The following is an 18,456-nucleotide window of genomic DNA, read 5'->3' on the forward strand; positions in this document are numbered from 1 at the left end:
AAATCAGTAAGTGTGGTGTTTCTAGGCTTGTACTTGTTTATTTTCTAGGCTGATTAACATTATCGTTCCACACAGATGTAAAGATTGTATTTTCTTTTTGCCCAGGCATTTCTTATGAATTTAGCCATTTCTTCCTAGAGTGAGACAGGGAACTCATATGCTTCAGGCAATGAAGGATGGTTATAAGGATCAGGAATATCAGAAACTCATTCAAGATTTATAAGAACCCTGTGAGCAATTGCTAGGAAGAGGAGACTATGGTTTGCAGAACTGACCACGTGTTTTGCAGACAACTCCAGGGTTGTATCTTTTGTGAACTACCACTTACATTCCTACTACTAGCCCTTCATCTCTGATGACATAATCCCAGTAAACCCGTTGTTTCACCATGCTAGACTTTATTTCCATCACATTTTTGTTTCCTGTCAGTACCCTATTTTGGATACATAAATATACATTTGTAAATGTCTCTCGAGGGAAAGCCATACAACATTAATAACTTCTGAAAAAAATATCATTGTTAGTTTGATTACACTGATAGCTGTAGTTTGAGTGTGGTATGAGTGTGTCTCTTGAAATTTCATCCATATAAAAATCATACTCCTGGGTATTACACTTGCTTTTCCCTATGTCTAGGACACTATTTTTGGGCTGTATGTCTTTTGTTCACATTTCCACTAAAGATTTGCATTGCTAAGAACCTCTGCAGCACTTATGACCTGCACACAGAGACATATATATTTACCCTTATATATGAAGTTAGAATGTCCTTAAAGGTCTGTGGAAATATCTGAAATCTGGTAAATCCTAAATTTAAAAGTTGAAGAATGAGCTGGGAGTGGTGGCACATGCCTTTAATCCCAGCACTTCATAGCCAAAGGCTGGCAGAGCTCTGGGTAGTAGTAGGCCAGCGTGGTAAATAGGGCTAGTTGCAGGACACTCAGGACTACACAGAGGAACTTTATCTCAAAAACAAGGAAACAAACAAAAAATAATAAAATAAAACAAAAATTGAGTAATGAGTATTTGTATAGTTGAAAGAGGGTAGAATCCCCCATCCTCCATAAATTTATTGATTAAAAAATAAAATTGGAAATACATGACTTACGATATAAGCCTGATCAATCTGCATTTTCAAGGGCTTTAATAAGCAATTCAAATATGTTTTATCTAGGCTTGGGCACAATTTCTTTGCAACTATTTATAAACAATTAAAATATTAGCTAAACCATGGTCAATATTTTACTACTTATACTGAAGTCAATTATAGTTTTAACAAGTATAAGAAAATTCTTCAAACTTTAGATCAAATATCACTGTGTAAATATATTTTCCTTTTGTTGCGTTAAAAACTTAAATCACTAGAGAATTAAAAACAATAAAATACATTGCTTAAATTTTACATGGAAAACCCCTAGGGCTTTAATTGAAATATCTAACTAAAGTTCATTTATGTGGTACTTCCTAAAGTTAATGCGCAGTTTAGTACCTGTCAGTGATTTTTAATATGCAATTATTTTAGTTTATGTGCTTTTGAAATGTAATATTCTAAGTTATACTTAGTATATTTTTAAAACTGACAAATTTCACAAGGACATTTAATTGAAAAGTAAAATATTAATATTTTGGCTTGTGCTCATTCGTAGTCTTTAATTTGGAATGACATAAAAATTTGTATACTTATCTTGTCTCATTTTGTGTTCAGATATCCTTTCAATAGTAAAGTAGAGAACATGAGATCTAGTATTTTCATAAAATAGATATTATTTAATACATAGCTAATATATTCCCCTCTCCCCTCTCTTCTCTCTTCTCTCTTCTCTCTCTCTCTCTCTCTCTCTCTCTCTCTCTCTCTCTCTCTCTCTCTCTCTCTCCTGATTCTTCCAGTAGCTACACTCCAGGTACATGTCTGCTTGCATATTGTTTAGCTTACCACAATGAAGTTAATGAAGTAAACCTATAAAATTGCAATTCAGCTAGCCCCAATTAACCGTTTTTCTTTATATGAGTTGCCATGGTCATGGTGTCTCTTCACAACAATAGAAACCATAAGGCAGACATTTATTCAGAGACATGTTGATTGGTCACATTTTCAGAGCCATTGTGAATTCTGTGTCAAATAAACAAAGATGTACAAGTATCTCTCTGATAATATTGTGAGTTCTTTGGATATGTGTTTAGACATCCAGAAGGAATGAAGGTGGGTAATATGATAGTTCTACTTTATATGTATTACAAAACTTTCAAATGGATTTTCAAAATGGCTGGAGAAGTTTACACTACCACTAGAAGTGAGTATAGCTTTCTTTTTCTCAATTTTCTAAAGTATTTATCAGCTTTTACAAAATCTTTTAACTTTATGATAAAGCTGCAAATAAAAAAATCACATAGTAATTTTTTGCAATGGTAGATATTTTAAATTTTAACTTTCATTTTCCTAATAGCTTAGTATATTAAGCACTAAAAAAAAAAAAAAAAAAAAAAAATTTCTATCGCTTCTCGGCCTTTTGGCTAAGATCAAGTGTAAAAAAAAAAAACATTCTAACCACTTGTGTTTCATCAGTTTGTTAGATAATTAATTGATTAAAGCAAGCAAATCATGAGGTGACATTTTTGCAATTATTTTTCTAAAAGGGTATGTTGTGGGAAGAACATTTTACAATCAGTACCGCTCATAGTTTACAATAAATTCACAGCTTTCTTTTATAAAGTCACACTTGGTATAAGTATTTTTTTAATGTTCTTAGCTGATCTATCTAAAAATGAGAATGGAGTACCAAAGACACACATTATTATTATACCTGCACCTATCTGAACTTACATGCCTTTTGTTGTTTGCTTTTCTAATTTATGATCCCCAATATTCAGCAGAAATTATTTATAATTCTTATGTAATTGATGATTTGATTTCCTCATTTCATTTGTCTGTTCATCTGAGTCCCTTATATGGTCACTGTTACTTTTTAAAATCAGGACTCTTAAATATTTTCTGGATTTTCAACTATAACACCAGTATTGGTTTTAAGAATTAAAGAGATATGGGCCTGTATTACCAAGAATCAGCCTCAGATTAGACAGGGGTTCCATAAAAGGGGTGTCTGGGAATGGTGAAACAAATGACTGAAAGTCAAATTGTGGGGTATAAGCTGACTGCCTATGTTCTGTTTGAGATAGCTTCTAGACAGCTCTCTCTATATAGCTCTCGGTGTTGCAGTCTGCTCGAGATAGCTCTCTGCTAATAAAATCCTAAATGTTCTTTGGATAGCTCATAGGTTTTCTTATCAAAGACAGAAAAACTGTTAGAAAAAAAAATCTTGAATTTTTTGACCAAATCTAAAATCCTGTTAGAAAAATTCTAAAAATAATTCTTGGGTTTTCCAATGAAAATCAGAAAGCCAGAAAAAATTCTAAAAGATTTGTGTTAGCTCTTCAAGCAATTTTCCCACTGGATAGCTGCTAGCAAATGTTCTAAAAGAACGATGTTAGCTCTGAAAGTAATTCTTTGGATTTCAAAGCAAGGTCAAAAATCTGTTTTAGGCCTAGTCTCTGGAGTTTTAAGCCTGCTATGGAGGCAGTCTGTCTCAGTCCTTTCAACATTTCTCTTATAAAAAACAAGACTGATTACTTTTATTCTAATTCATGACTTTCTAGCATTTTAATATGCTATCATTTTTGTGTCACTATACAAGAGTTATGTATAAACTATTTATGAAGAAGTTCAAATTCTTATGAAGGACATGCTTATAAAAGCAGAATAACAGATATTAAAACAATATAAAATATAGTGAATTAGATGCCCAATTATATGAAATATGTTGTATTTGTCTATTTCTGTTTATATATTTAAGACTAGTAAAAGAACAGCTTTTGAAAAAGCAAAATGAATGGAGAGAATCATGTGAGTAAATGATAGTGTCACATAAACCCAGGAAGAATAAAAACTAAGATATCATGAATTCCCAGTATAGAGGAAAGGATAAACACAAAATACCCAGTGAACTTGGTAATTAGGGGTGACTGATGACTTTAACTCAACCGGATTTAATGAGGTAGTGAAAGAAGAAACAAAATTACAATGTAATAGATACCCAGGAAGTTGGTGGGATGTAAATGTTTAGCTGTAGAAACAAAAGGCGACCAAATCTGAACAGTGGACAAAAAGATCAATACCCCCAGTTTTTGACATTTGTTTCAGAGAAAAATTAACTTGAATAGAAATAGAGGAATCATTTTAAGTTTAGATTAATGTGTATAAAATTCAATCATTGTTGAAAGTATGCATTTGTCAACAGAAGCTTGAAGAAACAAAACTTGGCATACAAGTTTCCCAGAAAGGAGAGGAAATCTTGTTCTAAAATTCAGGCATAGAATCTGAATTGTGTTGAGGATAAATAAAGCTATGTTTGAAAATTTCTCTAAGATGAATTAGAGAACATGAATGAGAAGTGAAGGAAAAGATAAATGTGTAACATATTCATCATGATGAATCACTCATTATTTATTATTAGAATATCAATGTTCATACTAAAGCAACATCCTTGTGGTCCAGTACTTGCCAAGCATGCATAAAGTACTGGTTTTATTACTAACATCACAAAACACATAAATACCTCAAATATAAGCAGTTTAAAAGAATAGCAACAACAAAAAGAAAAAGTAAATATTCAAACCCAAATTTGTAACAATTGTAATCCCCAATTTCTTTTCCTGCTAGTAGAGTAATTAGCATATTTTTCAATAGATAAGGTTTTTATAGAAATTAGGTGGAATAATATGCATAAAGTATTTCCTCCTCTAATACTACATAATCTACCATCAATAAACACAATTTCACTAAAAATACAGAGATCTAGGGAGAGTGAGGGTTGGTGCATAAACCAAACAAACATATGTTTATAGAATTAATACATCAGTAATATCAATGATACAAATTGTGGTCAAGAAATAGACTACTAAAATTTTAGAGTTTTTCAAGTTAAATTAATATTTTCTAGTTGGAAAATGATACAGAACTAGATGGAAAAGTTAACTGGCAGTTTTAAGATCCATGTCTTTCAGTGTTGGACAACAAGGGAGGGGCTGCATTGCTATAAATGCCTTGTTAGACATTCTCTGTGCTGTGTTTCTGTGGTGATTCAAAATCCTGCCTAGATGAAATAAAGATTAACCATCACAGACAGTATGTGAACTTATAAATTACACCCTGTTAGGAAAGTGTGTTTCAATTGTGATCTTGACTATATAAGTAATATAGAATTACAAGATTATTTTTCTCATGAAAGCAAAATTTCTACTTTATATATTTAAGTAAGGTACACAAAATTTAAGGATCTATGAGTTCTTTTAAATTTCATAGTAATTGTCCTTAGTTTTATTATTGTAAACATATTCATCTTCTGGATATCCTAAAAATGTGATTTTCAAATAACTGTTCTGTTATCACATGGAGATTAATATAAAATCTTTACTAGAGCACCAACAACTTAATATATAGTTCCACTTTCATACACATTTAATGAAATTATAATTAATTTTATATTATTTTCCATATGTTATTTAAGGGAAAATATAATATCACATTACTAACTCATGACCACACTCTGGTAGATTATTTGCTATCCTGAAAAAAATTTAGGAAACCGCCCCAAAGAATATTCAACATATCAAGTATTTTAATCCTATATTAATTTAGACTGATTCTCATTATTCTAACTTTCTGGTTCTCTTAGTTTTCCTATTAGAATTAGTATGGAATTTGGAAATAAAAATTAATTAGTTATTTTTATTATTCAATGAACTTAGTTCATTTCAACTTATTATAAATATAAGAATATGCCTGCTAACATTAATATTAATTCAAAATAAAGTCAATCTTTCCTGTTCTTAAAATTTTAACATCTAAAACAGTGACTAAGCAATGTAACATTTAAAGTAGTGACTAAGCAATGAACCAGGGAATGGGAGAAGATTATCTTGGTAAAAGACTTCATGTCTTACTTATGATGACTGTGGTTGTTTTCACTAAGAATTAGAAAAATATAAATACTTAGTAAAATATGAGAAAGTTTTAGAAAGAGTATAATTGTTCCTGATATTCTATGATAGTGGCTATAGTACTTAGATTTTCTATTGTTGTGAGGAGACACCATGAACACTACAACTCATATTAAAAAAAAAAAAAAAAATCATGAGAGGCCGGAAGTGGTGCTGCTGTTGCTTGCAATTTCAAAATGCAGTGCAGGCCTTAGGGTCTCCGACTGCCACCCCTCCCCCAGCTATGGGGGAGGAGGGCATGGAGCGGCCATAAGTTTGCTAACTGTGGAGTCTTCACTGCCAAAATGACATCACATTCCACCTTGGCCCAGTGTTCAGCATCTGAAAGTGCTTGCAGAGTTTCTTCGGAACAAATTAGTTAGTACGGCCAAAACTGCAGCTTTTGAAGATTTTGCATGCAGCAGGTGCGCAGGGGGAAGTATTCACCATGAAAGAGGTAATGCACTATCTAGGCCAGTATATAATGGTGAAGCAGCTCTATGACAAACAGGAGTAACATATGGTATACTGTGGTGGAGATCTCTTGAGATGGATGTCAGAACTTTCTGTGAAAGATCCAAGCCCTCTCTATGACGTGGCTAAGAAAGAATCTTCTATTCACACAGATGCTGCTCAGACTCTCGCTCTCACACAGGATCACGCTATGGATTTCCCAAGTCAAGACCAACTGAAGCACGGCGCAACAGAGCACTCCGATCCCAGAAAAACAACTGAAGAAGAGGATACTCACACACTGCCTACCTCACCACGTAGATGCAGAGAGTCCAAAACAGATGAAGACTTGATAGAACATGTATCTCAAGATGAGACATCTAGGCTTGAACTTGATTTTGAGGAGTGGGACGTTGCTGGCCTGCCTTGGTGGTTTCTAGGGAATTTGAGAAACGACGATATTCCTAAAAGTAATGGCTCAACTGATTTACAGACAAATCAGGATATAGGTACTGCAATTGTTTCAGACACTACGGATGATTTGTGGTTTTTAAATGAGACTGTGTCAGAGCAATTAGGTGTTGAAGCTGCTAATTCTGAGCAAACAAGTGAAGTAGGGGAAACAAGTAACAAAGAGATGGGGGAGGTGGGAAAAGATGATGATCTTGAGGACTCCAAGTTCTTGAGCGAGGATACTGATATGGAACTTACCTCTGCGGATGAGTGGCAGTGTACGGAATGCAAGAAGTTTAATTCTCCAAGCAAGAGGTACTGTTTTCGTTGCTGGGCCTTGAGAAAGGATTGGTATTCGGATTGTTCTAAATTAACTCATTCTCCGTCTACATCTAATATTACTGCCATACCTGAAAAGAAGGACAATGAAGAAATTGATGTTCCCGATTATAGGAGAAACATTTCAGCTCCTGTTGTTAGGCCTAAAGATGGATATTTAAAGGAGGAAAAGCCCGGGTTCGACCCTTGCAACTCAGTGGGAATTTTGGATTTGGCTCATAGTTCTAAAAGCCAGCAGATCATCTCAAGCGCGAGAGAACAACCAGATATTTTTTCTAAGCAGAAAGCTGAAACAGGAAGTATGGAAGATTTCCAGAATGTCTTGAAGCCGTGTAGCTTATGTGAAAAAAGGCCTCGGGATGGGAACATTATTCATGGGAAGACGAGCCATCTGACAACATGTTTCCACTGTGCCAGAAGACTGAAGAAGTCTGGGGCTTCGTGTCCTGTTTGTAACAAAGAGATTCAGTTGGTTATTAAAGTTTTTATAGCATAGTTGAGTCAGTCAAAGAGAAATACTAGGAGGACCAGGTCATTTATCAAAAAATCAGTATTCTTAGAGGCAGGGGCAGAAGATCACCAATTTTGATCCTGGTCTGGAACATATAATGAGATCAGTGTTGAACATCTTTTATAAATGTGACCCATTGCATGTGTTTATTTGTATAAGCATACATGGAATTTTAGCTAAATTTTGAGGGTTTCATTAATGAGAAGATACTTTGTTCTTCCAAATTGTAAACCCAGGAGGAAATAAAATCAATACAAACATAGCAATGCATTCTTGTATTCACTTCCAAATTATTGCAAGAATAATACATTAATTGATTTATTCTCTACCCTGGTGTGATGTAATGTTCTTGAGGAATCAAAATCTAAAGCAGCTATTAAATACTAGGGCTATCACTGAAGAGGACATATCCAATCAGTTGCTCATTGTGTAGCCAAGGATGACCTTAAATTCCTGATACCTGTCTCTACCACCTATGTACTCATAGGCTCATAGGCCGCCCCACTATGCCCATCTGAAATCTCTTAGTTTTAGGTCAGGTAACACAGGTGTACATCTCTTCACAGCCTTATTATCAGTTCTAAAAAGGAAAGGCACAGACTTCGTTGCCCACACTTTGCATTTGTCTCTCAAGCTGGCTGGGTGTTTTGTATTTTGTGCTCTGCAGTTGTTCACATTCTGAGGCAGTGGCAAGGAATATAGCAGCTGTGAAAGGAGGGGAACAAATTGATATCTTCAATTCTGCTTAGTCATTTTAGACCACATCAACTTAGTATAATATCAATATATGAACTGAAGATCTTCACGCTGAATCCCTATGCCTGTTCTGTGTCCACTGAACACATGGGGCCATCTTGATGTTTCCCCAGGGATATGAGTACATCATTTTAAAGACCAAGTCCCTAGAACTATTGAACTTGAGGGCAATCTAGCTGTCTTGGCTTTTCCTATGGCTCCTGCTGTTAGAAAGGGGGAGATGCATGGTATCCAGTCCCCTTAATGTCATTATGTCCCTGCTGGACTGGGACCACTGGGGCTCCTCTAATTACTAGTAAGATATGTTAGCTTTATCTTGCATTGATCCCATGTTCCCTGTCTGTCCCATGCTCTACCAGTAGACCCAACTTTAGCAAATTCTCACTGGATCACTTATCATAGTTACTCTTTAATTGCGGTGACAAAGCACCAATGCAAAATATAAAAGAAAGCATTTAATGGGGTTTGCTTTTGAGAGGGTTAGAATCCATGATGGCAGGCAGGGACAGCTGAGAGCTCACATCTTGATCTGCAAGTAGAATGCAGAGAAAAAGAGAGCCCTGGAAAACCTCAGGGCCTGCCCCCCAGTGTCGTAATTGATCTACCTTTTCCACCTACTGGGGGTCAAGTATTCAAACTTAAGAGCCTGTGGTTTATATTCTCATGTAAACCACCACATTCCATGAAAAGAATTACTAATTATTGTGCTGCAGAGCCAGTACTAGGCATTCTGGAAACATCTTCTATCAAAGAAATTACTTTTCACTCCAGGCTTAGGCAAATTCTTAGGACAAGGGTAGAAGGCAGCCATATTCTTTGTCAAAACATAACAAGAATAAGTCTTTAGCCAGTTGTTAATAATTGTTATACCCTGCAGCCTCTTGATCTAGGCTTCCTCTCAGTACTACTGTCTTTTAGGCTCCAACTGGACCCATTAAGCTCTGTTTACAGCCTTGAACCCTTTCTTAGTCCAAAGTCTTACACATTCCTCCAAAAAAACCACATGGTCAGGTCTTTCACGGCAAAGATCCACTTCCTGATAGTAGCTTCTGTGTCTTGGCTACTCTAAAATTGCTATGACAAAACATCTCGACCAAGGCAGAATGTACAAGAAAGCATTTATTGAGTTTATGGTTTTAGAGGTATTTAGTTCATGATAGAACAGTTGAGAGTTTACATCTTGATCTGTAAGTAGGAGGCAGAGAGAGAACCCAGGGAATGGCATGGACTTTTGAAACCTCAAAGCCTTCACCTTGTGACAGACCTCCCCAAAAAAGCCACATCTCCTAATCCTTTCCAAGTAGTTCCTCCAACTAGGGACCAAATACTCCAGCATGAGCATAGGGGAGCATTCTCATTCACACCACCAGTTTGCCAAGGAACTTTCCTAGCCATGGCTTGTCATTCATTGCTCCCAGTTGATAATTTCACTATTTGTAGCAAACTCAGTGGCCAAGTCCTTGCTATTATGGGTCTTCTGCTTGTATTGAAAATACTGCAGCTCCTGTTGGGGTTGCTGTGCAGTCTCTCTGAGGGACTGATAACAGACTTGTATATCCATATCTCCATGGCAGTGAGAAACAGTAGCTTAGAGGTAATCCTAGAAGCCATCACTCACAGTTCCTGCTTGAGAATAGGCTATGATATGTCTAGCCCTGGACTTTAGTCATTTCCTAGACATGGACCTCCTGGGTAGAATTGGGTCATTAAGATGTTTAATTCCAAGCACTGCATTCAAAATAGGATACATGATATAGTATGTCAGCTTCATTCTAATGCTTCTCCTAATCTTTTGGAACAGAGTCTTGCTGTTTCACCATGACTGGCCTGGGCCTTACCCAACATCTCAGGCTGGCCTCAGCTTTGCAGTGACCTTCCTGCTTTTGCCTATCTAAATTTCTTATTTTGCTTATTTATTTATTTATTTATTTATTTATTTATTTATTTATTTATTATTTATTTATTTATTATATGTAAGTACACTGTAGCTGTCCTCAGACACTCCAGAAGAGGGAGTCAGATTTCGTTACGGATGGTTGTGAGCCACCATGTGGTTGCTGGGATTTGAACTCCTGACCTTTGGAAGAGCAGTCAGGTGCTCTTACCCACTGAGCCATCTTGTCAGCCATATTTTGCTTTTTATTTAACTTAGTTTTTGTTATTCTATCTTGGACAAAAAGTGCAGAGCAGAGGTGTCGGAAGTGGGGAAGTAGGGGGGAGGGTATGGGGGGCTTTTGGGATAGCATTGGAAATGTAATTGAGGAAAATATGTAATAAAAAATATTTAAAAAAAAAAGATAAAGAACTAGCTGTTTAGAACCTGCACTTCAAAAATAAACCTGGACGCTGTCCTGTGCCAAAAGTAAAGTGTACAATGTTTACAGATGGGTGGAATTTTGCACTGCCATAGGGAACCGTGAGCTCCCATCACCAGGTTCCTTAGATTTATGAGTAGGTAGTTGCAGTTAAGCTTATGAGAGGAACTGTTGAGCCCTCTAAGGCTAAGCTGCTAATGAGTATCCAAGACAGGTGGTTGGTGAACGTGACTCCCTAGACCTAGCTTGGGTCTTTCTGTTGATAGTTCTTCATGGTTTGCAGATACTATATGTTTTCTTTAGAGGACCTACCAGCTCTCCCCTCTTGTGAAAGACTGTCTTGTAGACATTTTAAGATCTTTTGATGTAATGTGCAATCCCAAGTAATGCCATTATTGGTGAATGTAGCATTGTTAAACTTTTATTGTAAATTATTTCTGACCTTACCTTGATAGTCTTAGGGTTTTTTTGTTTGTTTGTTTGTTTTGTTTTTGTTTTTTTGTTATGTTTTCAGAGACAGAGTCTTGCTATTTGGTTTACCTAGAATTTGCTTTATGATTAGGCTGTCCCCAAACTCACAGATGTCTGCCTTTCTACCACCACGCCCATGTAACTGATGTTACCAAAAATGATCTCATATCCATGGTGCTGCTTATGTGTCTTTGCATAGGCTTCCCCTTCAGTCCCATCTAGGAGCACAGCACAGTAGAAGTCCATTTCTTAAGTGGGAGGAGTCAGAGATAAGCTAAGAGGGCAGGTAGTTGCTTCAGTGGTTTTTGGAGCTTGGCAAAAGCTTTACTGAATATTAGCATTGTGTTGTGACACTTGAGGGCCAATAAGAAAATTTAATTTGTTACCTAAAGGTGCTTTGTATTCTTAAACAGCAAGTATTTGATGTGTGTAAACATTTCCTTTCATTCTCCCTCCCTCCTCACCGCTTTTATGGTCTCCTATTTCTGAGTTAGCTGCATTTGGACATTGCTTTTATGCCAGAGGCCATCTGTCACCTTGGGTGTTTAGTAGTACAGTGTACTTATGTAGGGTCCTCTTTCAGCCTGTCCTGAGCAGTGTTGTGGTTACAGAATGGACCATGAGCTCCAGCAGAGAGGGGGGAAGCTGGGAGGGCACAGCTGTCATCTGGCTTCCTTTGTGGAGATATTGGCTTGTTTGAGCACTAAGGAATTTGAGGTCAATCTTCCCCCTCTTCCTGCCCATAGTTTTCACTTCCCTTTCAGTAAGAACGACCCCCTAAGAGAAAACAGGAGGAGATGCAGCGCTTTTGGCCTTCTTAGCCAGCAGCTTGTGTCCTACTCTGGAAGTTGTAACCTACAGTTTTTCTCACCTGTAAAGCCAACACACACAGCTACCCGTTTCTACCTCAGTTTGATGTGGCAACTATGGAGGAACAACTCTTAAAAACTCTGACTGCCTTGAAGATGGAGGAAGCTAGTAGTCTTGGTCGACTGTGCTCTGAGGTTTATATTGAGAATCCTTTATTCTGGAAGTGAGTGTGGCTCTCCTGACCGCCTGCTCAGTAGAACCTGTGTTGTCTGCTTTAAGTCTCTGCCCACCTGCCTGTCCTTTCCTTGACACTAGGCTCTTGATTAGGAAGAGTTGTCTCCAGATGCTTTGAGAAGCACATGTAAATCTAGATAGCACATTCTATCCTGATGGAACTTTCTTGCTTTGTCTTGCTCTATAGGAATTCATTCTGTATACACTTGAGTGGGTGGCATGAGATGCTCAACTTGTGTGTCAAGAGGCAGTTTCATGACATTCCCAGTCTGGTACTTGCCAGTGCAAATGAGGGGTAATAAACTGAGTAGAAGGGCAGCTTACTAACGAGGCCAGAGGGAAATGTTTCCGTGTGTCTTTATGTAACTTTTTACAGTGCCACTAAGTTAATAGCCCTATATATGGGTGTTTGCACTATGTAATGCTTTTAATGTGTTTTTTATTGTGTTTTTGTGTGATTAAACAGTTTTCATTTCAAAACAACAACAACAACAACAACAAAAGAACACTATTGAATTGCCACAGCCTTACGGGTTCCGAGGTTTCATTCATTATCATTATGGTGAAAAACATGGAAGCATGCAAGTAGAACTAGTTCTAGAGGAAGGGCTGAGAGTTATAAATCATGATCTGCAGGCAGATGAATGAGACTCTATGCTATATTGGATGTAGCTTGAGGATATGAGGCCTCAAATCCCACACCCACAGTGACACACTACTTCCAACAAGGCCACACCTTCTCCAACAAGGCCACACCTAAAAGTACCACTGCTTATGGGTGAAGCATTCAGATCCATGAGACTGTTGGAACCTTTCCTATTTAATCCAACACATTACTAAACTGACAGCACCAGTTAATTTAAGATGTGCTTGGAATATTTTTATTTCTTCTGATAATCATCATAATGTGGGCATAAGGATTTTTTCTTATGATGAATCTATAATATCTACAGAAACTTATACCATAAGGAAAATGTGATCATAATATTCAGAGATAATGTTATTATCCTGTTATTAACTATCCCATATAATAATAATGAAACTGAAACAGTTATTCCAGCAGCAAATTTTAGTGTTTTTTTCTGTTTTGATTCCAACCACGCTTTTCTCATTTATTAAAGAAGTCAAACAAATAATGGATCTATTATTTAAAATCAAAAACATAATTTCTTCAAGTTGTCTGATTATATTTGTTATAAATGAGATAACTGATTTTAACTACACATGAAAATAAAATATTCTTTTAAAAAAGTAGCAATAATTTTAAGGGCTTGATATTCAGACTATTCAATTTTACAACACCAAATTTTTATGTGTTCTATATTTGTACTACACTTACCACTGAGAAACAATATTTATGTCATAAAAGATAATCTACACTGGAACAATTACCATTATGGTTTTAATTAATCAAAAGATACAGAGAATGGAATAGTATGTAATATTATTGAAGCATTAATTTGAAGTTCAGAAAACTGAAGATAGTAGTTTCCTAAGCATAGCACACATTATCCAACATACATATGAGCATGGATCATCTCTCAGCTTCTCACTGAATTGTTCTGTTTGGCCTCAAACTAACTCTAGCAGTGTGTTCTCATCTTCTGTTTCCTTCTCATTCTCTGGCTTCTATTGCCTCTGCTGACCTGTACTGAACTGCATGAACTTGAAAGACTCCGAAAGGAGCCCCTCGCTCAGGCCTCAGGACAATAGCGGACACCCAAGAACTCACGATAGACCGAGCTTGTTGCAAACCATATGAGGCTTTATTCGGGGAAAGTCAGAGCTCTGGGGACGACTCATATCCCACACAGGGGTAGACTCCACTCAGGGGTAGAGTCTACCTCAAGGGGAAAGAGGTCCCGGTTTTTATAGACCCTCAGGGGGGAAAGGAGAAGGGGGAGAGTAGGGGATTTCCAGATCTAAACAATGTCTATTCTCAAGAAATGGGTATGGGAGGAGTACAAGGAAAGAGTCTAATGAAGGTGCAGCAATGGGCACACACCTGGTCAGAACATTGGCAGACACACAGGTTCAAGGAGTGGCCAGAGCATTGTGCACCTCTATTTTTCTAAATCAGTGAAGCTAGTTCTGCTAACACTGATGTCTATCTTGCCAATTTCAGGGCTTCTGTGTTCTTTTACATTCTGCCAGGATCTTTCAAACTAACAAATTCAACTCTACTTCACTGCACTCATTGCACTGACACCCAACTGGATGTTGGGGTTTGAGAATCACCATTCAAACCATACAAACACTGATATCAGTTAAGCAGCAATCATTTATTGAATGAACACTTTAATGTAGAACGTTCATTACCACAAAAAGGATTTAGAAGACTAGTTGTAGTACTAGTCTGCTCTCAGGGTAGAAGTTTTACAGGAAAAACAAGGTGCAAAAGTTTAAACAGTAAGGAGGGGATCAGTTGCCTTACTGGGTAATACATATTACTAGATAAGCGTTTTCAGCTAACATTTAAGCCAATTGGTCCTAAGTAAGAAAATTTGTGGTGGGGAGGGAGTGGTGAACTGGGAATTGCAGAACATTAAGATAACAGACAATGAGCATTATAATCATAACTTTTTGGCTTATTAGTAGCAGTCTTCAGTGTCAGCTACAGAAATCAAAGTGAGCTCCTAAGTAGGTACAGAAAGGGCTGCCAGTGGTCAGTTCTGACTCAAGATATTTTAGAAACAACAGTTCATATTAATTTTTGTTTTAATGGCTCTTACCTAAAGCTTTGTGGAGTTTCTTAAGACCTGGAGGGCATCATCCTGAGTGAGGTAACCCAAATCACAAAAGAACTCACACAATATATACTCACTGATAAGTGGATATTAGCCCAGACACTTAGAATACCCAAGATATAAGATACAATTTGCTAAACACATGAAACTCAAGAAAAATTAAGACCAAAGTGTGGACACGTTGCCCCTTCTTAGAATTGGGAACAAAACACCCATCGAAGGAGTTACAGAGACACAGTTTGGAGCTGAGACGAAAGGATGGACCATGTAAAGACTGCCATATCCAGGGATCCATCCCATAATCAGCTTCCAAACGCTGACACCATTGCACACACTAGCAAGATTTTGCTGAAAGGACCCAGATAGAGTTGTCTCTTGTGAGACTATGCCGGGGCCTAGCAAACACAGAAGTGGATGCTCACAGTCAGGTATTGGATGGATCACAGGACCCCCAATGGAGGAGCTAGAGAAAGTAACCAAGGAGCTAAAGGAATCTGCAAACCTATAGGTGGAACAACAATATGAACTACCCAGTACTCCCCAGAGCTCATGTCTCTAGCTGTATATATATCAGAAGATGGCCTAGTTGGCCATCAGTGGAAAGAGAGGCCCATTGGTCTTGCAAACTTTATCTGTCTCAGTACAGGGGAATGCCAGGGCCAAGAAGTGGGAGGGGGTGGGTCGGGGAGTGGGTGGGGGAGCGTGTGGGGGACTTTTGGGATAGCATTGGAAATGTAAATGAAATAAATACCTAAAAAAAAAAAAGACTAGCTAGAAAACTTCACACAGAACATTCACTCAGAACAGGGTATATGGTTGGTCCAGATATTCTTTCTCTAAGCCAAGTCACTTCTCTGTGTCAATGACTGGCAAGCATGTTACAGCAACAAGATGAAATAGCTGGCAAGAAGGGAGCAAAATGGCTATAGCTATTCTAGGTGGGGTTGGTTTCACAACTTAAAGTGGAACTGTTTTGAGCTCAACTCACTGAACTGACTCTCTCTCTCCCTATGATGTTCTTAAATAGATTTTTCCCCCTAATAGTTAGGCATATCCTATCTTGTACACATTCTGTAAAATATTTCTCTGATCACTTTGTCTGCCACTCAATAAGAAATAATTGTTTAGGATTAATGGTATATACTAAGTGTGTATCTGCATTCCAGCCAGATTAGATGGACTTAAGAGGTCTTTAGATGCAATCAGAGCTCCCATGTAGCTGGATTAAAATTCAACTACAGTTATGTTCAGCAAATGAAACAGAACACATGAAAAATATCCAAAGTCTATACCAAGGAACATCATAATATAAAACTTAAAATGGTGATAGAAGGACAATTTACAAGCCACAGGAAAGAAAACTTATTAAGAATAATAAAAATAAAATAATAGTGCATTTCTTGTTAAAAGCAATGTTAGAGGAGAATGAAACAATCTAAAGTACTAAAATAGGAGATGCAAAATGAGAAGTTTTATAAATGAAGTATCTCTTAATACTTTTATATAACTTATTATTAATGTACCTGTGAGGGGATGAGAGTTGTGTGCAGTGGAGAATAGTTAGTTTTCATACGTTTTGTTTTGTTTTGTTTCTTTGTATAGCCCTGGCTGTTCTGGAACTCACTCTGTAGACCAGACTGGCTTGAACTCAGAAATCTGCCTGTCTCTACCTCCACAGTGCTGGGATAAAAGGTGTGCCCCACCACTCTCTGATAGTTTTCTTTGTGAATTCCAGTCATTAACTCAGACTGATAGGCTTTTATAGCAAATACCCTTATCACTGAGCTATCTTATCTGAATCTGTCATATCTTTTTAAAATAAACATACATTTATTTTAAAATAAAAAGTGAAATAGTTCATCAATAATACAAACACGCACAAATCAGAACTTCATAAGTTTTTCCCTGGCAGTTGGAAAATGATATCAAATAAAGATCTGATTTTAAATAAAGGTAGTAAGCCCCCCTCCCAGTCTGTACCTTCACCTGAATCCATGGCATATCTGCTAGCCTGTCTGCCTTCTCTGGGACCCTATATCCTACATGTATCCCAGGAGGCCTGCCATAACCAGGAACATACATGAGACCCCCCACCCCAATACCAATGCCATCTGGGACCCTCACAGAGGTCTGCAGACATGAGATTTATCATCTCACTTTACCCAAGCATCATGCCCCTTCCCGTCTGTACCTCCACCTGAAACCATAGCAGATGGGCAAGCTTCCCCTGCTAGTTTTGCTGCCCACTCTCTTCTTCTCTATTCAATATAGCACTCAAATTTCTCTCTGCAGCAATTAGACATAAACAAAACAAAACAAAACAAAACAAAACAAAACAAAACAAAACAAAACATGAGATCAAGAAGATATACATTCAAAAGGAAGAAGTCAAGGAATCATTATTTGGGGATGTTATAATAGTATATATAAAGGAACCCCAAAATTCTACTAGAGACATTATAGAACTAATAAACAACTTTAACAAAGTGGTTGGATATAAAATTAAACAAATCAGTAGCCCTTTTTTAAATACAAATTATAAACAGATGAGGGAGACAGCACACTTCTCAATGGCCATAAATAATACAAAATATCTGATTATAACTCTAACCAAGCAAGTAAAAGATGTATATGATGAAAACTTCATGTCCCTAAAGAAGGAAATTAAAGAAGACCTCAGAAGATGGAAAGCACATGGACTGGTATAATTAACATAGTTAGAATGGCCATATTACCAAAAGCAATATATAGATTCAATTCAATCCCCATCAAAATTCCAACACAATTCTTCACAGAAATTGAAAGAAAAATTCTTAATTTCATATATAAAAACAAAAAACCCAGGATAGTCAAAGCAGTTCTCAAAAATAAAACAACTTCAGGGGTAATCACCATCCCTTAATTCAAGCTATACTATGGATTAATAGGGATAGCAACTGATTGTATTCATACAGAAAGACAAGATGGTCAATGCAATAGAACCCACATACATGTGGATACTTGATCTTTGATTAAGAAGCAAAAAATCATACAGTAGATGTAGAAGAATGCAAATTGCTCCATATTTATTACCTTGCACAAAGCTCAAATACAAATGGATTAAGATTCTCCACATAAATCCAGATACACCGCATCTAATAGAAGAGAAAGTGGGAAATAGCCTAGAACATACCAGCACAGGAGAAACTTTCCTGAACAGATCACCAGTGTGCCAGGCTCTAAGGTCAACAAATGGTAACTGAAACTGCACAGCTTCCGTAAGTCAAAGGACACTGAGAATATGGCAAAAAAAAAAAAAAAAAAAAAATAATAATAATAATAATAATAATAAAGC

General features: G+C 36.9%; 2 pseudogenes; both read left to right on the forward strand.

Moving 5' to 3' along the window:
• Positions 1–2,491: 2,491 nt before the first annotated feature.
• On the forward strand, positions 2,492–2,639 carry Gm52474 (annotated as a pseudogene).
• Positions 6,189–9,737, forward strand: Mdm4-ps (transformed mouse 3T3 cell double minute 4, pseudogene; annotated as a pseudogene).
• The last annotated feature ends 8,719 nt before the right edge of the window (positions 9,738–18,456 follow it).

This window comes from Mus musculus, chromosome X, assembly GCF_000001635.26.
Source record: "Mus musculus strain C57BL/6J chromosome X, GRCm38.p6 C57BL/6J".
Lineage (NCBI taxonomy): Eukaryota > Metazoa > Chordata > Mammalia > Rodentia > Muridae > Mus > Mus musculus.